Source organism: Bufo bufo, chromosome 3 (genome assembly GCF_905171765.1).
Source record: "Bufo bufo chromosome 3, aBufBuf1.1, whole genome shotgun sequence".
Taxonomy (NCBI): domain Eukaryota; kingdom Metazoa; phylum Chordata; class Amphibia; order Anura; family Bufonidae; genus Bufo; species Bufo bufo.
The window spans coordinates 310,913,423-310,941,334 of NC_053391.1; the positions used below are offsets into that span (position 1 = coordinate 310,913,423).

General features: G+C 41.9%; 1 long non-coding RNA gene across 1 annotated transcript; it reads right to left on the reverse strand.

Moving 5' to 3' along the window:
* Positions 1-669: 669 nt before the first annotated feature.
* On the reverse strand, positions 670-27,833 carry LOC120993388. Its single transcript, XR_005777245.1, has 4 exons — positions 27,687-27,833; positions 21,660-21,665; positions 21,508-21,514; positions 670-709 (listed from the first exon to the last, which is right to left on the reverse strand). It is a non-coding gene; the product is annotated as an uncharacterized LOC120993388 (long non-coding RNA).
* Positions 27,834-27,912: the final 79 nt, after the last annotated feature.

The following is a 27,912-nucleotide window of genomic DNA, read 5'->3' on the forward strand; positions in this document are numbered from 1 at the left end:
CTTGCCAAGTCATTTTAGCGTAAGAGGTTATGCATCCTGTTACTACACATAATTTCTAAAGGTCCTTTTAGTTTGGGTTTACTCATTGCAGTTTTCTTTGCGGTAAAAAAAAGTGTTGTTAAAACACATACGATTGCCATGATTTTTTGATGTAGCAATTGTTCATGTGGTTTTTACAGGTGAAACTGCATGGCACGAAAAACACTCTTCTCTATGTTGCGGGTCTTTTTTTATTTTTTTAAACAAAATAAATGCCAGAAAGTGTAAACTCAGCCTGTAAATCTAATGGTAAATTATATAGCCTGTTCGACGCTCCCATGATCAATGCTTATTCAATACATTTAAAGGGATTCTCTGGGCTACAGATATTGATGTTGTATCCTCAGGGTTTTCGTTGTTATTATAAAATTTGGTGTTGTTGGGTGGGTTTTGACACCTGGCACCCCCAGCCATCAGCTGTTTCAGGCAGCCAGAGTGACAGAAACTAACATAACCAGACAAAAGCAGAAGGCTCCATACACGTAGTTTCTGGCACTGGCATATTGAAGCTCATGAGAGTACTTCGGTATGGTCATTATACAATTTATGGAGCTGTCTGCCTCCAGCTCAGTACACAGTATATTTTCTAGCACCACCATGGCCTGAAATAGCTGATTTGTGGGGGTACCTGGTGTCGACCACCCACCAATCTGATATTGATGACCTATCCCTGAGGATAGTACTTTAATATCTATAGCCTGTAGAACCTCTTTAAATGTACCAATTGCCCATCTATGTGGGGATGAACAATTTTTAATACTTTGTCCTCATTCAGTTTGCATTTGTTGGCGGCACATGCCCTGTTTACATAGAGATGTAATGCTGACAAACAATAATTTTTAGTGCCACATAATGGATGGGATGTTTACATGGGTCAGTAATTGTGAACCAAACTACATTTGTCTGATCACTGGCCCATGTAAAAGGGCCTGCCCTCAGATGCATGCATCCTGCAATACAGGGAAATTGTGTTGCTGTCCTCTGATATTCACTTGTTTTTCTTTGCTTAATCATTTTAGTGTTTTTGGAACCAGTCATTAAAAATGTTTGCAATTGCCCACTCTATTTCCATTATTTTAGACTGCCTGTATATGTTCAGGTCTTTTGATGCAGTTCTGGACTAAAAAAGCATGTGTGTGCCTCTCGAACTCCCAGAAAACCTATCTATACTGCACAACTTAGGATCCTACCAGTGCTCCCCATTTCGCCCTACAAGCTATACACTATTTGTACCAAGCTATTTCACAGCAGGATTCTGTTCCAGCTGAACTACCTGGCCACTCTCAGAGTATTCTTACCAGACAGCACATCCACCAGTTTCACATCCTTCGTTGCAGCTGACCGGCGCCTGCAAGGCTTCTTGTCTGCCCGCAGAGCTTCCCCGACAACACTGATCTTAGCTCTTGGGATCTGATGATTCTCCAAACATATCCACTGGTTCCCAAGGCACCTTTAAGATCTCATGACTGCTCACCTCCCAAGTCTCTTTTTACTGTTCCTGCGATGGCTTTTTTTAATTTTATTTTCTGGTTATTGTTTAAGGATTTTATCTCAATCTATGTTATTATTACTGCAGGTGTAGGGGTACCTTTCAAAGGCAGTCAGGGTGAATGCTTAATTTCTATTTTCCTCGATATCAGACAAGGGAAGGGGAGCACAGTATTGCTTGTGGACAGAAGTAAGTGTAGATGTTTTTTTTTTTGCATGCCTCCCCCTTTTTTTTTTTTTACATGTTTTACATGTTATTATATTATCTCTATATATCTATACATAAAATATGAAAATTGTGTCCTGGAATATAAAGGGACTTTGCTCACCCACCAAGTGGTCAATGGTCCTCAAGCATGTCAAACTTTGACTTTGTCCAGAGGTGGCATTACTCCAAGAGACACATTTATCATCTGCCAACTTTCACAGGGGAGGGTAGATGGGTACATATCAAATTCCATCATAAGGGAGAAAAGTGGAGTGTGTACAATTTGTATGGTCTGATTGTGGATAATGCAGCATTTTTTTCTCTCCTTGGAAGCTAACCTGCTATCTGATGAGATGCCCAATAAGATAGTAGATGGAGATCTGAACTGGGTTCTTTCCCCAATAGAAAACAGGAAAAGCTCTTCAGACGTGACTTTACCTGTCTGATCTTGGGACAAAGGCTTAGCACCTCTACTTGTCAATACTAACTTACAGGATGCTTGACTGACCTGGTCCCGTATCTGTTTCAACTTCATACACACCTCATTAGCTAAGCATGGTCTGTTCCATTATATGGTCATATCGGACCACACCCAAATTTCCCTCACCATACATGACATAATCCCTAAAGGGTCTGACATATTGTGCTGTTTCCCGACTTTCCTAGCTGAGGATGACGCTTTTAAAGACTTGCTTCAGGGGTGGTGACTTGAATACACAGGAGCTAATACAACCCATCAAGACAATTATTCCCTTTTTTGGGCCATTGCCAAAGTTCTATTTAGGGGGAGATTAATATCTTACATAATTTCTATAAAATGCACAACGCAACTAAAATATGCTCAAGCAAGTGCTGATCTTCGAGCACGCATATATGCGTTTTATCCAAGACCCTACCTCTGACAATAAAGATAGATGGGTTGCAGCCAAGCATGTTTTTCACCACTGGTGAGAACGGACGGAACACTTCTATAGGACCATTATGTAGGAAAGACTCCTTTGTTTTGGCAACAAATCTGGCAAACTCCTGGTGGCCAAAGGAAAACAACCAGTGCTGGGATTAAAGCGCTGCCAGCACGTGTATATACGTGATAGCTGCACGGGGCATGTGCAGATAGCATGTATATAGCCGTATGGCAGTTGGGAAGGGGTTAAGTAACATCTCCTAATATTGTCTGCTGTAGATTTCCCAGGCATAAACCCAGTTTGGTCCTCGTGTATGAGTGTTGGTATGACTCGTCTTAGCCTGTTAGCCAATACCTTTGCCAATAATTTGTTGTCTGTGTTTATCAAGTAGATGGGACGATATGATTACATTAGTTTAGGGTCTTTATCAGGTTTAGGTATTAATGTAATCATTGCTTCTCTTAATGAGTCTGGGAAAATCTTATTATTTCTGGAGGTGTTACACATTTCCAAAAAATTGGGCATTAATACATTTTTATATGTCTCATAAACTTCAAATGGGATGCCATCTAGACCCGGGGATTTATTTTTTACAATAGATTTAAGTACTGTCTCTATTTCTTGTATACCAATTGGGGCCTCCAATATCTTGTTCTGTTCACATGTTATATATTTCATTTCAATTTGTTCCAAAAACTCTTTTATTCCCTCCATACCTGCCTGTAAATTACTTTTGTATATTCCTGCAAAATAATCTTTCAATAAATGTACAGGGAGTGCAGAATTATTAGGCAAGTTGTATTTTTGAGGATTAATTTTATTATTGAACAACAACCATGTTCTCAATGAACCCAAAAAACTCATTAATATCAAAGCTGAATATTTTTGGAAGTAGTTTTTAGTTTGTTTTTAGTTTTAGCTATTTTAGGGGGATATCTGTGTGTGCAGGTGACTATTACTGTGCATAATTATTAGGCAACTTACCAAAAAACTAATATATACCCATTTCAATTATTTATTTTTACCAGTGAAACCAATATAACATCTCAATATTCACAAATATACATTTCTGACATTCAAAAACAAAACAAAAACAAATCAGTGACCAATATAGCCACCTTTCTTTGCAAGGACACTCAAAAGCCTGCCATCCATGGATTCTGTCAGTGTTTTGATCTGTTCACCATCAACATTGCGTGCAGCAGCAACCACAGCCTCCCAGACACTGTTCAGAGAGGTGTACTGTTTTCCCTCCTTGTAAATCTCACATTTGATGATGGACCACAGGTTCTCAATGGGGTTCAGATCAGGTGAACAAGGAGGCCATGTCATTAGATTTTCTTCTTTTATACCCTTTCTTGCCAGCCACGCTGTGGAGTACTTGGACGCGTGTGATGGAGCATTGTCCTGCATGAAAATCATGTTTTTCTTGAAGGATGCAGACTTCTTCCTGTACCACTGCTTGAAGAAGGTGTCTTCCAGAAACTGGCAGTAGGACTGGGAGTTGAGCTTGACTCCATCCTCAACCCGAAAAGGCCCCACAAGCTCATCTTTGATGATACCAGCCCAAACCAGTACTCCACCTCCACCTTGCTGGCGTCTGAGTCGGACTGGAGCTCTCTGCCCTTTACCAATCCAGCCACGGGCCCATCCATCTGGCCCATCAAGACTCACTCTCATTTCATCAGTCCATAAAACCTTAGAAAAATCAGTCTTGAGATATTTCTTGGCCCAGTCTTGACGTTTCAGCTTGTGTGTCTTGTTCAGTGGTGGTCGTCTTTCAGCCTTTCTTACCTTGGCCATGTCTCTGAGTATTGCACACCTTGTGCTTTTGGGCACTCCAGTGATGTTGCAGCTCTGAAATATGGCCAAACTGGTGGCAAGTGGCATCTTGGCAGCTGCACGCTTGACTTTTCTCAGTTCATGGGCAGTTATTTTGCGCCTTGGTTTCTCCACACGCTTCTTGCGACCCTGTTGACTATTTTGAATGAAACGCTTGATTGTTCGATGATCACGCTTCAGAAGCTTTGCAATTTTAAGAGTGCTGCATCCCTCTGCAAGATATCTCACTATTTTTGACTTTTCTGAGCCTGTCAAGTCCTTCTTTTGACCCATTTTGCCAAAGGAAAGGAAGTTGCCTAATAATTATGCACACCTAATATAGGGTGTTGATGTCATTAGACCACACCCCTTCTCATTACAGAGATGCACATCACCTAATATGCTTAATTGGTAGTAGGCTTTCGAGCCTATACAGCTTGGAGTAAGACAACATGCATAAAGAGGATGATGTGGTCAAAATACTCATTTGCCTAATAATTCTGCACGCAGTGTATTTTGTCAGCTTGTTCTGTTATTTCTCGCCCATGCTCATTTACTAACGTAAAAATATAATTAAGTCCCCTCTGTGCCTTTATAATTGATGCTAGCCTCTTCCCAGGTAAATGACCTTGAGTATAGTGTTGTATTACATTATTTTGTTTTTGCTGCTCAGCCACAGTTTATCTTTATATTTAGCTTGTTTATCATACCACCTCTCATAGTTATCTTCAGTAGGGTTCTCCACATATTCCTTTTTCTCTATTTAATACATCAATTTCTATCTCTATTAACTGTTTCCCTTTCTTTTTTTGTATATAAAAGTGTATTTCATAAATATTCCCCTCATAAAAGCTTTACTAGCTTCCCAAACTACATTATTAGCTGCAGTACCATCATTTTTATCAAAATATTCTTTAATTTCATTTTGGATAATTTCATGTGTTTCCTTTTATATTTATCCAATCTAGATTGATTTTAACCCGTGCACTACTTTGTAATATATCTTCTCGAATATTTATCATAAGTCACTGGGCTTCCTGAATTTCCAGAGGCTCAAAATCGGAGCTCCTTCTAATTTTGGAACGATAACAATGTAACCCCCCCTGCAGTTAAAGGCTATGTACACCTGTGGGGGCAATTTTTTCTATTATTATTATTATTGTACTCTTTATGATGTAAAAATAATTTTTTTAATTGGTCTTTATTAAAAATATGGAGTCTTTTTCTCTGTACAGAGCTGAGATGCTCTATTAGCAGGACCTGAATTTTCTCTCTCTTCCGTCAAGCAGGGAGCTGATGGGCTCCTTATCTCTGCTCTCTGACCTTGTAAAACACTCATTAAAGCTCAATCCTTATCTTACTTATAATAATGTGGCTTAAATAAATGTTCATAACCTCTTAGTAATTTAGCGAGAAGGGTTACACAGCTAGAAAACCCCTTTTTAACAGAACTGCTCAATTATGTCTATTAAAGATCAATTGAAAAATATATTTCTAGCCCAAAATGAGTAAAACGCAATCATAGAAAAAAATTGCCCCCGAAGGTGTACATAGCCTTTTAATGAATGTGACCCTCTATTGTTGATACTCCTTTAAAAAGTTAACCTTCATATATCAGATCCCAAAAACACTGTTTCTCCAATATCAACAACTTTCTTCCTTTTGCTGAATGAGACTCCAAACTATAGATAGTGAGATGGTAACTAAGTATTTTGGTGAAATAATGAATAGACCGGGATATCATCATTCTACTTCATCTCTCTACTTGGTTCTTCAAGACCACATTTTAATGACCAACTTTGCTGTTTAAAAGATGGTCCACAGTATTGGAGACTCCTGACACCTCTGAGAGCATTTTGCAAGGATGGAAACTGGTGCAATAAACACATGGTTTGCGAGAGCAGGAGGGAGACCCACTTTAGACTTTTTCATGGGGCTGTATATGGCTTTAATCTCCCTGCATCTCCAGCTCATCCCCATAGATTGACTGTGTGCCCGAGGTGCAAAGCTCCCTCATCTGGCATGTGGCATGGCCTGTGGACTTGCCTGCAGATTATCCCATTTTGGGATCAGGTGATCTTGTACATACAAGGCCTTTGGGGGGTTACATTAGATTGTAACCCATTATTGCTAATTGTCAGTGAAAGCAGGCCATCTAGGGTGCACTCATAAGTCACGTAAGGTTCCTTCATTGCTACATGTCATATTACTGGTGGTGAAACATTGCTTCCTGAAGGGTTGGCTCTCTTCCGCTATCCCATCCATGAATAATCTGACTTCCCAATTACACAAACTCTTTACCTAAGAACACTTAGCCACAGTCAGACGTAAAGAATCCCCAACTTGCAAGTTTTTTTTACAAACTTCATTACAAAATTTCTGACGAAGGAAGAAATTAAAAAATTAATAGAACCTTTTAAATATACTCAATGGTACCTCATGGAAAGCATGAAGGGCACTCTAGGCCATCTGTCTCTGGGACACTGAATAGCTTAGGAGAGGGATGGTGGGAGAGGGGACAACTACTGTTACTTTCTGTGGGGTCTAGCCAAGGGATTAGGGGAACAGGATATCTTATCTGCATATTATATAGAGAGCGGATGTTCTTGTAGATCTTTTATATGTTGAATGCACTTTTGTAGGGGACTGTGTCTCCCCACTTAACTTGAAAGACCGCTATAAGTGATTGTATATTTTATGTTCACAATGATATGACCTTCTTTTCATGTTACAAAATTTAAACTTCAAATAAAATGTATGAAAACTGGGTTTGGCTTCAAAAACGACATCAGAAAACCTGATTAAGTGGCCAGAAATACCATTTATGGCGAAAAGTATGTGGACACTTTACCGAATTACTGAGTTCATTTGTTTCAGCTACATCCACTGCAAACAAGTGCATAAAATCAAGCACACAGCCATGCAATCTTCAAAAGAAAACATTTGTTTGTAGTTCTGCTGAAGTTCTGACGGTATCAGCTTAATTCTGACATCTTTACCAGTGTTTAGGTTCAGAGAATTAGCACCCAAAATGCTTCTCTGTGTCTCCAGCACTATCTTGGTTATCGTGGGAACTTCGTGGTCAGGTACAAGTTGCATTTTGATGTTTGTTTACTTGCCCATTGTTCACACAAATTGGTCTATTCACATCTCTGGACTTTCGTCTTAAAAGGTAATCATGCTCTATGGAGTTTTGCAGTATTGACCAGGTGGCTTAGCAGTCAGAAGGACTCTAGTCACAGGAAAGCAAGCACCATGAGTCTGTATATAGTGGATATAAAAAGTCTACACACCCCTGTTAAAATGTCAGGTTTCTTGTGATGTAAAAAAATGAGACAAAGATAAATAATTTCAGAACTTTTTCCACCTTTTAATATGCCCTATAAACTGTACAACTCAATTGAAAAACAAACTGAAATCTTTTAGGTAGAGGGAAGAAAAAATATTAAAATAAAATAATATGGTTGCATAAGTGTGCACACCCTTAAACTAATACTTTGTTGAAGCACCTTTTGATTTTATCACAGCACTCAGTCCTTTTGGGTATGAGTCTATCAGCATGGCACATTTTGACTTGGCAAGATTTGCCCACTCTTCTTTGCAAAAACACTCCAAATCTGTCAGATTGCGAGGCTATCTCCTGTGCACAGCCCTCTTCAGATCACCCCACAGATTTTCAATCGGATTCAGGTCTGGGCTCTGGCTGGGCCATTCCAAAACTTTAATCTTCTTCTGGTGAAGCCATTCCTTTGTTGATTTGGATGTATGCTTTGGGTCGTTGTCATGCTGAAAGATGAAGTTCCTCTTCATGTTAAGCTTTCCAGCAGAAGCCTGAAGGTTTTGTGCCAATATTGACTGGTATTTGGAACTGTTCATAATTCCCTCTAGCTTAACTAAGGCCCCAGTTCCAGCTGAAGAAAAACAGCCCCAAAGCATGATGCTGCCACCACCATGCTTCACTGTGGGTATGGTGTTCTTTTGGTGATGTGCAGTGTTGTTTTTGGGCCAAACATATTTTTTAGAATTATGGCCAAAAAGTTCAACCTTGGTTTCATCAGACCATAACACCTTTTCCCACATGCTTTTGGGAGACTTCAGATGTGTTTTTGCAAAATGTAGCCTGGCTTGGATGTTTTTCTTCGTAAGAAAAGGCTTTCGTCTTGCCACTCTACCCCATAGCCCAGACATATGAAGAATACGGGAGATTGTTGTCACATGTACTACACAGTACTTGCCAGATATTCCTGCAGCTCCTTTAATGTTGCTGTAGGCCTCTTTGTAGCCTCCCAGACCAGTTTTCTTATCGTCTTTTCATCAATTTTGGAGGGGCGTCCAGTTCTTGGTAATGTCACTGTTGTGCCATATTTTCTCCACTTGATGATGACTGTCTTCACTGTGTTCCATGGTATATCTAATGCCGTGGAAATTCTTTTGTACCCTTCTCCTGACTGATACCTTTTAACAATGAGAGCCCTCTGATGCTTTGGAAGCTCTCTGTGGACCATGGCTTTTGCTGTGGGATGCGACTAAGACAATTTCACAAAAGACCAACTAGAGCAGCTGAACTTTATTTGGGGTTAATCAGAGGCACTTTAAATGATGGCAGGTGTATGCTGACTCCTATTTAACATGATTTTTAATGTGATTGCTTAATTCTGAACACAGCTTCATCCCCAGTTATAAGAGGGTGTGCACACTTATGCAACCACATTATTTTAGTTTGTTTTGTTTTCTTCCCTCAACCTAAAAGATTTCAGTTTGTTTTTCAATTGAGTGGTACAGTTTCTAGGTCACATTAAAGGTGGAAAAAGTTCTGAAATGATTTATCTTTGTCTCATTTTTTTACAGCACAGAAACCTGACATTTTAACAGGGGTGTGTAGACTTTTTATATCCACTGTATGTCAGCACCGGAAGTTAAAGGCTATGTACACCTTCGGAGCCAATTTTTTTTTATGATTGCATTTTACTCATTTTTGGATAAACATAATTTTTTTCAATTGGCCTTTATTAAAAATATTAAGCTGTCGCAAGGGGTTAACTGTTTTTCTAGCTATGTGATTGGTACTTGCACTTTTACTTTGTACTGGTCATCTGATGAACCTTATCGCTAAACTACTGACAGGTCATAAACATTTATTTAAGCCACATTCTTATCAGTAAGATAATAACTGAGCTATAATAAGTGGTTAGGAGGTCAGAGAGTCCTCAGCTCCTGGTCTGAAAATCCAAAGAGTGCTACTAGAGCATCTCGGCTCTGTAAAGAAAAAAGGACGTCATATTTTTAATAAAGACCAATTTAAAAAATGATTTTTATCTCAAAATGAGTACAATACAATAATAATAAAATATCACCATATACAGTCGGGTCCATAAATATTGGGACATTGACACAATTCTAACATTTTTGGCTCTATACATCACCACAATGGATTTGAAATGAAACTAACAAGATGTGCTTTAACTGCAGACTGTCAGCTTTAATTTGAGGGTATTTACATCCAAATCAGGTGAACAGTGTAGGAATTACAACAGTTTGCATATGTGCCTCCCACTTGTTAAGGGATCAAAAGTAATGGGACAGAATAATAATCATAACTCAAACTTTCACTTTTTAATACTTGGTTGCAAATTCTTTGCAGTCAATTACAGCCTGAAGTCTGGAATGCATAGACATCACCAGATGCTGGGTTTCATCCATGGTGATGCTCTGCCAGGCCTCTACTGCAACTGTCTTCAGTTCCTGCTTGTTCTTGATGCATTTTCCCTTCAGTTTTGTCTTCAGCAAGTGAAATGCATGCTCAATCGGATTCGGGTCAGGTGATTGACTTGGCCATTGCATAACATTCCACTTCTTTCACTTAAAAAACTCTTTGGTTGCTTTTGCAATATGCTTTGGGTCATTGTCCATCTGCACTGTGAAGCGCCATCCAATGAGTTCTGAAGCATTTGGCTGAATATGAGCAGATAATATTGCCTGAAACACTTCAGAATTCATCCTGCTGCTTTTCTCAGCAGTCACATCATCAATAGATACAAGCGAACCAGTTCCATTGGCAGCCATACATGCCCACGCCATGACACTACCACCACCATGCTTCACTGATGAGGTGGTATGCTTAGGATCATGAGCAGTTCCTTTCCTTCTCCATACTCTTCTCTTCCCATCACACTGGTACAAGTTGATCTTGGTCTCATCTGTCCATAGGATGTTGTTCCAGAACTGTGAAGGCTTTTTTAGATGTCATTTGGCAAACTCTAATCTGGCCTTCTTGTTTTTGAGGCTCACCAATGGTTTACATCTTGTAGTGAACCCTCTGTATTCACTCTGGTGAAGTCTTCTCTTGATTTTTGACTTGGACACACATACACCTACCTCCTGGAGAGTGTTCTTGATCTGGCCAACTGTAGTGAAGGGTGTTTTATTCACCAGGGAAAATTCTTCGGTCATCCACCACAGTTGTTTTCCGTGGTCTTCCGGGTCTTTTGGTGTTGCTGAGCTCACCGGTGCTTTTCCTTCTTTTTAAGAATGTTCCAAACTGTTGTTTTGGCCACACCTAATGTTTTTGATATCTCTCTGATGATTTTGTTGTGTTTTGTCAGCCTAATGATGGCTTGCTTCACTGGTAGTGACAGGTCTTTGGAGCTCATCTTGAGAGTTGACAGCAACAAATTCCAAATGCAAATAACACACTTGAAATTAACTCTGGACCTTTTATCTGCTCATTGTAATTGGGATAATGAGGGAATAACACACACCTGGCCATGGAACAGCTGAGAAGCCAATTGTCCCATTACGTTTGGTCCCTTAACAAGAGGGAGGCACATATGCAAACTGTTGTAATTCCTACACCGTTCACCTGATTTGGATGTAAATATCCTCAAATTAAAGCTGACAGTCTGCAGTTAAAGCACATCTTGTTCGTTTCATTTCAAATCCATTGTGGTGGCGTATAGAGCCAAAAATGTTAGAATTGTGTCGATGTCCCAATATTTATGGACCTGACTGTAGGTGTACATACCCTTTTAACCCCTTAAGGACACGGCCATATTTCACCTTAAGGACCAGGCCATTTTTTGCAAATCTGACAAGTGTCACTTTATGTGGTGATAACTTTAAAACGCTTTGACTTATCCAGGTCATTCTGAGATAGTTTTTTCGTCACATATTGTACTTTATGACACTGGTAAAATGAAGTAAAAAAAAAATCATTTTTATTTATAAAAAAATAAAAAATTTACCAAAATTTAGGAAAAATTTGCAAATTTCCAATTTTCGATTTCTCTACTTCTATAATACATAGTAATACCTACAAAAATAGCTATTACTTTACATTCCCCATATGTCTACTTCATGTTTGAATCATTTTGGGAATGCCATTTTAGTTTTTGGGGACGTTACAAGGCTTAGAAGTTTAGAAGCAAATCTTGAAATTTTCAAAAACCCAATTTTTAGGGACCAGTTCAGGTCTGAAGTCACTTTGTGAGGCTTACATAATAGAAACCACCCAAAAATGACCCCATTCTAGAAACTACACCCCTCAAGGTATTCAAAACTGATTTTACAAACATCGTTAACCATTTAGGTGTTCCACAAGAGTTAATGGCAAATGGAGATAAAATTTCAGAATTTAGATTTTTGGGGCAAATTTTAAATTTTTTCCAGTTACAAAGCAAGGGTTAACAGCCAAACAAAACGCTATATTTATTGCCCTGATTCTGTAGTTTTCATAAACACCCCATATGTGGCTGTAAACTACTGTACGGGCACACGGTAGGGCGTAGAGGGAATGGTGCGCTGTGTGGTTTTTGGAAGGCAGATTTTGCTGGACTGGTTTATTTACACCATGTCCCATTTGAAGCCCCCCCGATGCACCCCTAGAGTAGAAACTCCATAAAAGTGACCCCATCTAAGAAACTACACCCCTCAAGGTATTCAAAACTGATTTTACAAACTTTGTTAACCCTTTAGGTATTGCACAAGATTTATTGGCAAATGGAGACGAAATTTGAGAATTTAAATTTTTGGGCAAATTTTCCATTTTAATCGATTTTTTCCTGTAACAAAGCAAGGGTTAACAGCCAAACAAAATGCTATATTTATTGCCCCGACTCGGTCGTTTGCAGAAACGCCCCATATGTGGCCGTAAACTACTGTACGGGCACACGGTAGGGCGTAGAGGGAAAGGTGCGCCGTGTGGTTTTTGGAAGGCAGATTTTGCTGGACTGGTTTATTTACACCATGTCAATTTGAAGCCCCCCTGATGCACCCCTAGAGTAGAAACTCCCCTCTTTCCAGTATGGGGGAACCACACCTGGAAAGTGTTGGCCAGGGTCGATCCGGGTGCCTCCAGTTCCCGAGGTACTCTGGCCTGCTCTTTCCCGGTCAGAAAAGATCAGGGCCTTGAGGACGGACTCATAGAACTGAAGGAATTTCCCTGTGTTGCCAGCGCTCTGGAACAGCACAAAAGAGTTGTACAAGGCAACCTGTATCAAGTACACCGCAACTTTTTTGTACCATGCCCGTGTTTTGCACATGGCATTATATGGCTTGAGGACTTGATCAGAGAGATCAACTCCTCCCATATACCGATTGTAGTCGACGATACAATCGGGCTTGAGGACCGTTTCCCGCTGTACCTCGCACAGGGACAGGGGTGATGCCGTTACCGTGAATTGTGGACAGTACAAGGACATCCCTCTTGTCCTTATATCTGACCAGCAACAGGTTTCCACTGGTAAGGGCACGGGTCGCACTCCTGGGGATAGGTACCTGGAGGGGGTGGGTAGGGAGGCTGCGTTGATTTTTCTGCACGGTCACACAAGCGGACGTGGATCTGTCGGCGAGGGACTTGAACAAGGGGATACTAGTATAAAAGTTATCCACATACAGGTGGTAACCCTTATCTAGCAGTGGGTGCATAAGGTCCCACACAGGTTTCCCGCTAACACCCAGAGTGGGGGGACATTCTGGGGGTTGAATACGGGAATCTCACCCATCGTACACACACAAAACTTGTAAGTGTACCCTGAGGTACTCTCACAAAGTTTGTACAGCTACACGCCATACCTTGCCCGCTTAGAGGGAACATACTGGTGGAAAATGAGTCTCCCCTTGAAAGCAATGAGAGACTCCTCAACCGCAACCTCCCTTCCAGATACATAGGCCTGCACAAATTTGGCCCCAAAGTGATCGATGACCGGCCTGATTTTGTACAAGCGGTCATAGGCAGGATCACCTTGTGGGGGGACATGCTGCATTATCTGCATAATGCAGGCATTTCCGGATGGCCTCAAACCGGGTACGTGTCATGGCCGTACTGTAAAGTGAGGTTTGGTAGAGGACGTCCCCACTCCAGTAATGCCTGACACTAGTTTTTTTGACTAGGCCCATGTGCAGCACGAGGCCCCAAAACATCCTCATCTCAGCTGCACTGACCGGAGTCCAGCAACTGGCACTAGCCAAAAAGGAGCCCGGGTGTTGAGCAATGAACTGTTGGGCGTACAGGTTTGTTTGCTCCACCATCAGATTTACAAAGTGGTCACTGAAAAAAAGACTAAAATAGTCATATTCAGTGAAGCCCACTGTGGAAATCTGGATTCCTGGTTGTCCAACAAAATCAGGAATCGCGGGCTCAAAATGCTCTGGGGTACACCAGACAAGTTCACCGGTAGGGGGCTCAGGTGGACTTATCTGGTGGGCCGGAAAACTAGTACAAGCCCCAGAGCTGCTCGTACTAGTGTGGGCCACAGGGTCCCTAGCATGGCGGTCCCCTTGCTCTGCCTGACGGCGTCTCTGCCGCCTTGGGGGCTCATCATCATCGCTAGATGATGATGAAGACGCGGATGACAAAAGGAAAGTGGGGTCATCCTCGTCCTCACTGGGGCTCTCGGACTCTAAGGCAAGCTGGGCGTATGCCTCCTTGGCCGAGAACAGCCGGCGTGCCATAGGGGAGTGTGTGTGTGTGCGTGCGTGTTAAACTTAATTTGGTGTGCGTGTGTGAGGGGGCACGGGTGTTCATGAACTTACCCTAAACCTAACAGACAAAAAAAAAATGAAATAAAAAAGGGAAAAAAAATTGAAAAATCTAAAAATCTAAAATTCAAACTCGCTGATCAGCCTTCCGAAGTTGATCAGCGGTGGGGTGTGCGATGCGCTAACAGTGGCCTGACGCTAAGAGCGCCGACCACAGTCAGCGTACGCAGAAAAAAAAGTTGTAGGGGGCAAGCTGCAGCACCCCTGGGGGGGGGGGGGGTCTAGGGTCACACATCTGTGCTGTGGACCCCAGACACCCGATTTAGGGTGACGCAATCAAAAACGTTTTTTTTTTCCACTAACTTTCCCTGAATATCCCTGCCTAACCTAACCTGTTCCTAACCTTTCTCTAAATACCTTTTAGTGCCAGATGGCACTGTGGAGGGTCAGAAAGGGGGTGCTGGGGTGCTTGCTCTGGAGATCCGATGCAGCGCTCCTCTGTCCTCGGCTCCCTGACACAAAAGGAGGAGGAGAGGAGCGCTGCACTAATTTGAATGGCCTGCCCGCTTCTGCAACCAATCAGAGCCGATCCTGAGAGGTGATGTCACCATCACCTCTCAGGATCGCAGGATGGTGATTGGTGGTGTATTATCACACCACCGATCACCATCCTGTTCCGGGTTATCGGGTCCCCAGAGACCTGAATAACCCGGAAACGCAGCAAACTGCAGGTCTGAATTGACCTGCGGTTTGCTGCAATTGCCGATATGGGGGGGTCACAGGATCCCCCGGCGCATTGTCCCAGGGTGCCTGCGCGGCGGTGATCGGAACTACAGTCGTGGCCAAAAGTTTTGAGAATGACACAAATATTAGTTTTCACAAAGTTTCCTCCTAAACTGCTTTTAGATCTTTGTTTCAGTTGTTTCTGTGATGTAGTGAAATATAATTACACGCACTTCATACGTTTCAAAGGCTTTTATCGACAATTACATGACATTTATGCAAAGAGTCAGTATTTGCAGTTGGCCCTTCTTTTTCAGGACCTCTGCAATTCGACTGGGCATGCTCTCAATCAACTTCTGGGCCAATTCCTGACTGATAGCAACCCATTCTTTCATAATCACTTCTTGGAGTTTGTCAGAATTAGTGGGTTTTTGTTTGTCCACCCGCCTCTTGAGGATTGACCACAAGTTCTCAATGGGATTAAGATCTGGGGAGTTTCCAGGCCATGGACCCAAAATGTCAACATTTTGGTCCCCGAGCCACTTAGTTATCACTTTTGCCTTATGGCACAGTGCTCCATCGTGCTGAAAAATGCATTGTTCTTCACCAAACTGTTGTTGGATTGTTGGAAGAAGTTGCTGTTGGAGGATGTTTTGGTACCATTCTTTATTCATGGCTGTGTTTTTGGGCAAAATTGTGAGTGAGCCCACTCCCTTGGATGAGAAGCAACCCCACACATGAATGGTCTCAGGATGCTTTACAGTTGGCATGACACAGGACTGATGGTAGCGCTCACCTTTTCTTCTCCGGACAAGCCTTTTTCCAGATGCCCCAAACAATCGGAAAGAGGCTTCATCAGAGAATATGACTTTGCCCCAGTCCTCAGCAGTCCATTCACCATACTTTCTGCAGAAGATCAATCTGTCCCTGATGTTTTTTTTGGAGATAAGTGGCTTCTTTGCTGCCCTTCTTGACACCAGGACATCTTCCAAAAGTCTTTGCCTCACTGTGCGTGCAGATGCCCTCACACCTGCCTGCTGCCATTCCTGAGCAAGCTCTGCACTGGTGGCACTCCGATCCCGCAGCTGAATCCTCTTTAGGAGACGATCCTGGCGCTTGCTGGACTTTCTTGGACGCCCTGAAGCCTTCTTAACAAGAATTGAACCTCTTTCCTTGAAGTTCTTGATGATCCTATAAATTGTTGATTGAGGTGCAATCTTAGTAGCCACAATATCCTTGCCTGTGAAACATAGAAACATAGAATGTGTCGGCAGATAAGAACCATTTGGCCCATCTAGTCTGCCCAATATACTAAATACTATGGATAGCCCCTGGCCCTATCTTATATGAAGGATGGCCTTATGCCTATCCCATGCATGCTTAAACTCCTCCACTGTATTTGCAGCTGCCACTTCTACAGGAATGCTATTCCATGCATCCACTACTCTCTCAGTAAAGTAATACTTCCTGATATTACTTTTAAACCTTTGCCCCTCTAACTTAAAACTATGTCCTCTTGTAGCAGTTTTTCTTCTTTTAAATATTCTTTCCTCTTTTACCTTGTTGATTCCCTTTATGTATTTAAAAGTTTCTATCATATCCCCTCTGTCTCGTCTTTCTTCCAAGCTATACATGTTAAGGTCCTTTAATCTTTCCTAGTAAGTTTTATCCTGCAATCCATGTACCAGTTTAGTAGCTCTTCTCTGAACTCTCTCCAAAGTATCAATATCCTTCTGGAGATATGGTCTCCAGTACTGAGCACAATACTCCAAATGAGGTCTCACTAGTGCTCTGTAGAGCGGCATGAGCACCTCCCTCTTTCTACTGGTAATTCCTCTTGCTATACACCCAAGCATTCTGCTAGCAATTCCTGCTGCTCTGTGACATTGTCTGCCTACCTTTAAGTCTTCTGAAATAATGATTCCTAAATCCCTTTCCTCAGATACTGAGGTTAGGACTGTATCACTGATTTTATATTCTGCTCTTGGGTTTTTACGTCCCAGGTGCATTATCTTGCACTTATCAACATTAAATTTTAGTTGCCAGATTTTTGACCATTCCTCTAGTTTTCCTAAGTCCTTTTCCATTTGGTGTATCCCTCCAGGAACATCAACCCTGTTACAAATCTTTGTGTCATCAGCAAAAAGACACACCTTACCATTGAGGCCTTCTGCAATTTTGCTGATAAAGATATTAAACAATATGGGTCCCAGAACAGATCCCTGAGGTACCCCACTGGTAACAAGACCTTGGTCTGAATATACTCCATTGACTACAACCCTCTGTTGCCTGTCCCTCAGCCACTGCCTAATCCATTCAGCAATATGGGAGTCCAAGCCCAATGACTGCACTTTATTGATAAGCCTTCTATGTGGGACAGTATCAAAAGCCTTACTAAAGTCTAGATAAGCGATGTCTGCTGCACCTCCTCCATCTATTATTTTAGTCACCCAATCAAAAAAATCAATAAGATTAGTTTGACATGATCTCCCTGAAGTAAACCCATGCTGTTTTTCATCTTTCAATCCATGGGATTTTAGATGGTCCACAATCCTCTCCTTAAGTATGGTTTCCATTAATTTCCCCACTATTGATGTCAGGCTTACTGGCCTATAGTTGCCCGATTCCTCCCTACTACCTTTCTTGTGAATGGCCACAACATTTGCTAATTTCCAATCTTCTGGGACGACTCCTGTTGCCAGTGACTGGTTAAATAAATCTGTTAATGGTTTTGCTAGTTTACCGCTGAGCTCTTTTAATAGCTTTGGGTGTATCCCATCAGGCCCCTGTGACTTATTTGTATTAATTTTAGACAGTGGACTTAGAACCTCTTCCTCTGTAAAGACACATGCGTCAAAAGATTCATTAGTCTTCTTTCCCAACTGAGGTCCTTCTCCTTCATTTTCCTTTGTAAAAACTGAACAGAAGTATTCATTGAGGCAGTCAGCTAGTTCTTTATCATCTTCCATATACCTTCCTTCTTTAGTTTTTAATTTGGTAATTCCTTGTTTTAGTTTCCTTTTTTCATTTATGTATCTGAAGAATGCCTTATCGCCTTTTTTCCCTGACTGAGCTAATTTCTCTTCTGCCTGTGCTTTAGAAGCTCTTATAACTTGTTTGGCCTCTCTCTGCCTAATCTTATAAATTTGTCTGTCATCCTCGTTTTTGTTTTTTTTTATAATTCCTAAATGCTATCTTTTTGTTTTTAATGATTTTGGCCACTTCTGCTGAGTACCACAGTGGTCTCTTCCTTTTTTTTGCTATTACTGACAAGCCTAATGCAATCTTCTGTTGCCTTCAATAGTGCCACTTTTAAGTAGTCCCATTTCTCCTGGACTCCAATTAAACTGTTCTAGTCTGATAGGGACTCGTATACCACTAATCTAATTTTAGAAAAGTCAGTTTTTCTAAAATCTAAAACTTTTGTTTTTGTGTGGTATAGTAAACCACACTGACTGGTGATCACTAGATCCCAAGCTTTCCCCTACAGTAATATCAGATACCAAATTCCCGTTTGTGAATACTAAATCTAAAATGGCCTCCTTCCGGGTTGGCTCTTCCACTACTTTCTGTAGAGATAATCCCAGTAGGGAATTTAGAATATCTGTACTCTTGGCAGAACTAGCTATTTTGGTTTTCCAGTTTACATCTGGAAGATTGAAGTCTCCCATAATGATAACTTCCCCCTTCAATGTCATTTTAGCTATTTCCTCAACTAGTAGATCATCTAATTCTTTGACTTGGGTAAGTGGTCTATATATAACACCTACACGAGTTACCTTATGATTATCAAGCTGCAAGGTAACCCAAACTGACTCTAAATTGTTCTCGCTAACTTGTATCAAATTAGATTTTATGCTATCTTTCACATACAGGGCCACCCCTCCCCCCTTCTTGCCTTCTCTGTCTTTCCTGTATAGAGAGAACCCTGGTATGGATATATCCCAGTCATTACTCCCCTTGAACCACGTCTCAGTAACAGCCACTACATCTATATTCTCAGATGCCATTATAGCCTCAAGCTCATTGATCTTATTCCCTAGACTGCGAGCATTTGTAGACAAGACTCTGAGCTTGTCATTTCTTAACCTTTGTGCTACTGGCCTCTTCTGGCATTGTTCCGGGGGGCAGTCGGACTGCTGGATTATCACTCTTTTGCCCCCCTTTCCTAGTTTAAATGCTTCTTAGCAAATACTTGGAACTTTTCACCGAGGACATTCGTTCCCTTGAGAGAAAGATGCAAACCATCTTTCTTGTACAGTTCTTTTCCATTCCAACAAGAGCTATCATGAGACACAAAGCCAAACCCTTGGTTCAGACACCATTCACCAAGCCATACATTGAATTCCTTAATGCGCATCTTCCTGTCATGCTGAAGGTGAAGCCATTTTTATGCAACGCAATGATGGCTGCATGCGTTTCTTTGCAGGTCACCGTGGTTAACAATGGAAGAACAATGATTTCAAGCATCACCCTCCTTTTAACATGTCAAGTCTGCCATTTTAACCTAATCAGTCTGACATAATGATCTCCAGCCTTGTGCTCGTCAACATTCTCACCTGAGTTAACAAGACGATTACTGAAATTATCTCAGCAGGTCCTTTAATGACAGCAATGAAATGCAGTGGAAAGATTTTTTTGGGATTAGGTTAATTTTCATGGCAAAGAAGGACTATGCAATTCATCTGATCACTCTTCATAACATTCTGGAGTATATGCAAATTTCTATTATAAAAACTTAAGCAGCAACTTTTCCAATTTCCAATATTTATGTAATTCTCAAAACTTTTGGCCACGACTGTACACAGGACGTACAGGTACGCCCTGTGTCCTTAAGTACCAGGACATCAGGGCGTACCTGTATGCCCTATGTCCCTAACAGGTTAAGGGCCCTTGCACACGATCGTATGCCCTCTGAGATATACGGTCCGTGAGCAGGTCATATGTCCCGGAGCAGCATTGATCGTGCACACGGAAGCACACAGCAACATAGATTACAATGATGCTGTGCAAGTGGGGCCGCCCCCGAGATAATAGCCCCGCAGGCAGCTCGAAGTCCACAGCATCATTGTAATCTATGATGCTCTGTGCTCCCGTGTGCATGATCAATGCCGCTCCGGGACATACTGTCGTGTGCAAGGGCCCTAATACTGTTATTTTGAAGACTTGCGGTCAGTACATTTCTACCAACTTCTACTCCACCCAAATCTAACCCTCACTCCATGTCTCCACAGCTCTATCTGTTACAACTCTTCTATAACAGACTCCAGTTAACTCTGCTACATCCGTCTTCCGTTCAACTCCGCAGCACCACACCTAAAGCTCCGCTACACCAGGTGGCGCTGAAGTTCTGCTATGCCAGCTCTCCAGCCTGGTATACCTGTCCTCCTGCTCTATTGCAACAGCTTTATCTTACCAGATGAGAATATAACAAAATAATCAGGCTATGGATACCAAAGGTGCAGTCCCATCTATATTACTGCCATTCAATCTCAATGAGCTAGCTAGTGATGACCTCGTCTCCACTGCAAATCCAGACTGATAGCGAGGCCGCAAAACTCCAGGCTTTAATACCATTTTTAGTCTTCTTCAGGTATATTTCTCCTTCCATTTGTTAGGTTGTGCCTGAGCTGCAGCTGACTCTGTGACTATGTTATTGACTCTGGCCAGTATGTTGAATAACAGTTACTGCCATTTGTTACACTTGTTAAACTCACAATTCGCTCCATAATTCCATATGGACCTATTTGATCCCATACTAACAAGGTGCTACTCCAAGTAGGAGTTCTTCATTTTGAAGATTATCCTTTTTAGTTTTTCCTTATTCCAATACTCCAGTGCTCCTGGGATTGCCGTAGCTAAAACTGCATTTACTTGCAGGTAACCATTTATACGGAGCACAAAAATTTTGATTTGGACTCAGCCTGCAAAATAAACCATTGACCATTATTCTTTTCTCATTTTGTTTCATTTTCACCAACTATCTGGTTGGGAAAAACAGAGCTAACTCTCCTTTAGACTAGGAAATGCTTACTCACATCACCGAGCCAAGTGGCATCTCAGCATCAGCTAATATATCCCCTGGTAGCCCCAAAAGAGATTATCTTTGGCTCTTGAAATTCTTCTCCAAAAATATTAATTTTAGGCACACTCTTCATTATTGTCTGGTCATCCAAGAGTCAAACGTACAGCCAAATTTCTCTTCCATTTTACTGGAGGTTCAGTTGGGGACTAGACATTGAAAAGTTTGCTGCCTCCTGAACCAAAAGTGGTCAATTTTTAAGTCCTTGCTGGCAACTCTTAGATACTTACCTATTCCTCAAGAACCCTGGTCATATTGTTTATGACTGAGGAGCTTGATTTGTCTCTATGTTCTGGAGAGCTCTGTGCAAGGTGCTAACAATTTCTCTATTTTACTTCTAAGCTGCTCATCCACAATATAACAGTGAAACTTAGAGAATGGATCAAGCCTTTGTATTTCTTCTAATGCCCACCAAGACAATTGGCTGGCTTGACCATCTTCCATGGCTTGTGACTGAACCCACTAGAAAATCTTCATTCTATAGGTCTTTAGACAAGAGTGGCTTAGTAGGAAGGGGTGTGGCACCACTGGAAAAAATAGTGACTTAAATGCAGCAGCGTAGGCCAAATATTTGTCGATTTTACAACAAGGTGGTGTAAAGTTAGACTAGACGGTCTAAAGATACAGCAGATTTATCATCAAGCACCAACCACTGTGATAAATCTGCTGCAGCACTCTGGTGATCACTGTGGCCTCATTTTAGTGTTGAGCAACTTAGGTGTGTAATAGGTTTTGAATCAGCATTTCATTTGTTAAAAAGTGAAAGTGTATAGAGATATCAATGTGTAGGATAAAAATGTATATATGTACACATATATATAAAAAAAATCTACATAAAAGATCAAAAGATTGTATATAAATTCTGCAAAAAGGATTAAAAGATTGTACACATAGGTAGGATCACTGCATGCCGTCTCGAGTGCCTAAGAGACCGTGTTCTGCAGTATCGTACACAATATATTTTGGTACAGTTAGGCAAATCAATAGGTAAAAAATCTGGTTAAAAGGATACTATTACACATATTAAAATAATGTGGTATCGTGGGTTCATTGCTCCTGATGAAGGGACGTGCCTGTCCCGAAACGCGTTGAGCCGGATTTATATGTACATGCAATAAAGACCTTTGAAGAGAAGCACCCGTGTGATTTGCTGCCTTCATCCGTTAATACTTTAGAAGCGATCCAGGCTGGGGGGGTACTCGGTTTACAGGTGTATTATGCTTATCCTGGTAAACCGCCCCCCTCGTGAAGTGAAGGGTTTATTCAAAAATAGGTGAGACCTGGAGGGTATCTCCACCCACCAGTCCCCCTATTTTGGCATACTACCATATCCTTAACAGGCAGACACCCTTGTCGACCTGATTATACCCGGAGCAGCCTCTAGTATCTAGTACCCAACCTTCTTTTCACCCCACTACAAACCCGAGGCACCTCTAGTCTTTCAGATCTAGTGGAATCCCTTCCAATAGATCTGTCTGACCCTCACACTCTCTCTCTCTCATGCCTCATTTTAGGCCAGCGATGCCATGTTCATCACTGCCTATTTGCAGCTCAGTCCCATTCAAGTAAATGGGCTTCAACTGACAGTTTAAAAGGCAGTTGCACATGCAAATGAGCATATGACATCACAGCACTCCATGATATAACAATGATGGCCCTTGTATAAGAATACCAGACACAATTTGGGCTGCTCATTCCTTTGCAGGAGTGCTACCTAAGTGTCTGGCTTCAGCAGGTATGAACGGAGATTCTCTAGCTGCTTATATGATCACAGGACACACTGGGGGGGGATTCATTATTGGGTTATTGGGGATAGATGGATAAGATATATGAGCAAGGTCGGAGTTCCCTGGGTCCAGCAGAGGAAATTCTTTTCGGGGCCCAAACCCGTATCATCAATAAAGTCTATCAGATTTTAAATCAAAGAAATAAACCCTAGTAGCAACTTTCCTGGACATTTCGATAACTATGGTATCAGAGAATGGGTCCACTGGAGGATCCTCTGGTACACTGATGGGCTTGTCTGTAGCTGAGTGGATGGTTTTACTAAGTGATTAACAGTCTGCCCTGTATGACTGTATATAAGTGCATATATATATATATCATTATGCTTAGCTCCTCCTGCTGCTCATCCATTGTATAGGATTTCCAAAGTGACTGGCTCCTTTTAATTAACCCATTAGATGTCTATGAAGTATGGTGTGTGTTATGCTGGCCTAGATAGGGTCTGCGCTACCGGAGGAGGCATGTTATTTATGATGAGGCACAGACCCCGTCATAAATTACATGCCTCCTCTGGCAGTCCTTGTGCCAGTCTAAATTGTACTCCAACTCATAGTTGTTGTAGATTTCAAGAAAATTTCGACTAAAACCTTCATTATCACATATATCGCATATCCATGAAGCAAACATAATTGCTGCACACCGTTATATATACAAACAATAGTATGTGAACCTGTCACGGCTGAGGATGGGGGAAACCCTCAGCCGTGCGATGCCAGGAGATGGTAGGTCGCTACTTGGCCAGGACAACAGAATTAGGGAGCAGGTCACCTCCTATCGCATCCCTAATCTGACCCTGACTTCTAGCTGCATGAGCCGACCTTGATGGTAGGAGGGCTCATGCTCCGGAACCTCGGATCCCTACTAACCCTCCGCAGATCCCTGAGCTAGGAGCTGGGTAGACAGCCCGTTCCTCCTGGACGCGGATAATCAGGAGTCTAAAGTGGCCAAGCTGCAAGGGGATAGGAACAAGAACAGCCTATGGATATGGCAGGAGAACTACACTAGTTCACACCTACCTGCCACAGCCTTGCTGACTGGATCCCGTGCTCACAGCTGATGTCCACACTATAAATAAATGGACACAGCAAACACACATACACACACAGTAACCCAGATCCATAGCTGCATTAAACATAAAAGGAAAACAACATCAACTTAACATCACATATAAACATTTTGACATCACGTAAAAACTTATGACCACAAGGGTGGCCCTCACTGACAGATGGTAATAACCAGGAGGATGACTCCAGCTTACAAACAAGGCTGGAGTACCCCTCAGACTACAGGTCATTACTAAGGCTTTATAGCCCAAAGTGGCCACACCCACACAGACACACCCAGTGCGCACACACTAGGAAGGGAATGAACCCTTCCCACACCAGGGAAGGGAAGACAGCCACTTAAAGGGGACGTGCACACATACAAAAACCTTGTGCACAACAAACAAACACAAGGCACACCTAATAGACAGGTTGCCAGGTGCAACAGCATGCAATGACAGCGAGCAGCCTAGCAACCAGCTCCAACTGCTCTACTGCCACATACCTAATGTTGCCAGTGGCAACCACAGGTGAGGCAACATACTTCAGCCCTCACCTGTGATTGAAAACAACCCCAGACCACAGGCAACTGCATGCGGTTCAGGAGTCACGGCCATTACCATGGTCGTGACAGAACCCTTTGGAATGATATGGATTTCTGCACAAATTGGTCATAAAATGTGATCTGATCTTCATCTAAGTCACAACAATAGACAATCACAGTCTGCTTAAACTAATAACACACAAAGAATTAAATGTTACCATGTTTTTATTGAACACACCATGTAAACATTCACAGTGCAGGTGGAAAAAGTATGTGAACCCCTAGACTAATAACATCTCCAAGAGCTAATTGATGTGAGGTGTCAGCCAACTGGAGTCCAATCAATGAGATGAGATTGGAAGTGTTGGTTACAGCTGCCCTGCCCTATAAAAAACACACACCATTTCTGGGTTTGCTTTTCACAAGAAGCATTGCCTGATGTGAATGATGCCTCCCACAATAGAGCTCTCAGAAGACCTACGATTAAGAATTGTTGACTTACATAAAGCTGGAAAGGGTTATAAAAGTATCTCCAAAAGCCTTGCTGTTCATCAGTCCACGGTAACACAAAGTGTCTATAAATAGAGAAAGTTCAGCACTGCTGCTACTCTCCCTAGGAGTGGCCGTCCTGTAAATATGACTGCAAGAGCACAGTGCAGACTGCTCAATGAGGTGAAGAAGAATCCTAGAGTGTCAGCTAAAGACTTACAAAAGTCTCTGGCATATGCTAACATCCCTGTTAGCTAATCAACGATATGTAAAACACTAAACAAGAATGGATTTCATGGGAGGATACCACAGAGGAAGCCACTGCTGTCCAAAAAAAACATTGCTGCACGTTTACAGTTTGAACAAGAGCACCTGGATGTTCCACCGCAGTACTGGCAAAATATTCTGTGGACAGATGAAACCAAAGTTGAGTTGAGAAACACACAATAGTGTGGAGAAAAAGAGTCACAGCACACCAACATCAAAACCTCATCCCAACTGTGAAGTATGGTGGTGGGGGCATCATGGTTTGGGGCTGCTTTGCTGCATCAGGGCCTGGACGGATTGCTATCATCAAAGGAAAAACAAATTTCCAAGATTATCAAGACATTTTGCAGGAGAACTTAAGGCCATCTGTCCACCAGCTGAAGCTCAACAGAAGATGGGTGTTGCAACAGGACAACAACCCAAAGCATAGAAGTAAATTAACAACAGAATGGCTTAACCAGAAGAAAATACGCCTTCTGGAGTGGCCCAGTCAGAGTCCTGACCTCAACCCGATTGAGATGCTGTGGCATGACCTCAAGAAAGCGATTCACACCAGACATCCCAAGAATATTGTTGAACTAAAACAGTTCTGTAAAGAGGAATGGTCAAGAATTACTCCTGACCGTTGTGCACGTCTGGTCTGCAACTACAGGAAACGTTTGGTTGAAGTTATTTCTGCCAAAGGAGCTTCAACAAGTTATTATATCCAATCACATACTTTTTCCACCCACACTATGAATGTTTACATGGTGTGTTCAATAAAAACATGGTAACATTTAATTCTTTGTGTGTTATTAGTTTAAGCAGACTGTGATGGTCTATTGTTGTGACTTAGATAAAGATCAGATCACATTTTATGACCAATTTGTGCAGAAATCCAGATCATTCCAAAGGGTTCACATACTTTTTCTTGCAACTGTATGTGCATAGATATAGTATATACAGTACAGACCAAAAGTTTGGACACACCTTCTCATTCAAAGAGTTTTCTTTATTTTCATGACTATGAAAATTGTAGATTCACACTGAAGGCATCAAAACTATGAATTAACACATGTGGAATTATATACATAACAAACAAGTGTGAAACAACTGAAAATATGTCATATTCTAGGTTCTTCAAAGTAGCCACCTTTTGCTTTGATTACTGCTTTGCACACTCTTGGCAACGAGTGGCCATCATTACTTTAAGAAATGAAGGTCAGTCAGTCAGCCGAAAAATTGGGAAAACTTTGAAAGTAAGGGCTATTTGACCATGAAGGAGAGTGATGGGGTGCTGCGCCATATGACCTGGCCTCCACAGTCACCGGACCTGAACCCAATCAAGATGGTTTGGGGTGAGCTGGACCGCAGAGTGAAGGCAAAAGGGCCAACAAGTGCTAAGCATCTCTGGGAACTCCTTCAAGACTGTTGGAAGACCATTTCAGCGGACTACCTCTTGAAACTCATCAAGAGAATGCCAAGAGTGTGCAAAGCAGTAATCAAAGCAAAAGGTGGCTACTTTGAAGAACCTAGAATATGACATATTTTCAGTTGTTTCACACTTGTTTGTTATGTATATAATTCCACATGTGTTAATTCATAGTTTTGATGCCTTCATAGTCATGAAAATAAAGAAAACTCTTTGAATGAGAAGGTGTGTCCAAACTTTTGGTCTGTACTGTATATCATTATGCTTAGCTCCTCCTGCTGCTCATCCATTGTATAGGATTTCCAAAGTGACTGGCTCCTTTTAATTAACCCATTAGATGTCTATGAAGTATGGTGTGTGTTATGCTGGCCTTGATAGGGCCTGCGCTACAGGAGGAGGCATGTTATTTATGATGAGGCACAGACCCCGTCATTAATTACATGCCTCCTCTGGCAGTCCTTGTGCCAGTCTAAATTGTACTCCAACTCATAGTTGTTGTAGATTTCAAGAAAATTTCGACTTAAACCTTCATTATCACATATATCGCATATCCATGAAGCAAACATAATTGCTGCACACCGTTATATATACAAACAATAGTATGTGAACCTGTCACGGCTGAGGATGGGGGAAACCCTCAGCCGTGCGATGCCAGGAGATGGTAGGTCGCTACTTGGCCAGGACAACAGAATTAGGGAGCAGGTCACCTCCTATCGCATCCCTAATCTGACCCTGACTTCTAGCTGCATGAGCCGACCTTGATGGTAGGAGGGCTCATGCTCCGGAACCTCGGATCCCTACTAACCCTCCGCAGATCCCTGAGCTAGGAGCTGGGTAGACAGCCCGTTCCTCCTGGACGCGGATAATCAGGAGTCTAAAGTGGCCAAGCTGCAAGGGGATAGGAACAAGAAAATTTTGACTAAAACCTTCATTATCACAGGTGCATATCCATGAAGCAAACATAATTACAAAAAACAAGATGGCTGCACACCGTTATATATACAAACAATAGAGCTAAGAAATGGGGGTCATTCTAGATAAAAGTGGTACAATACCGACTATAAATGAGTAATGGAAGCTCTTAGCGCACATACGTGTCGGGCCCATCTACCAGGCGTCAAGGTGGCTTCCG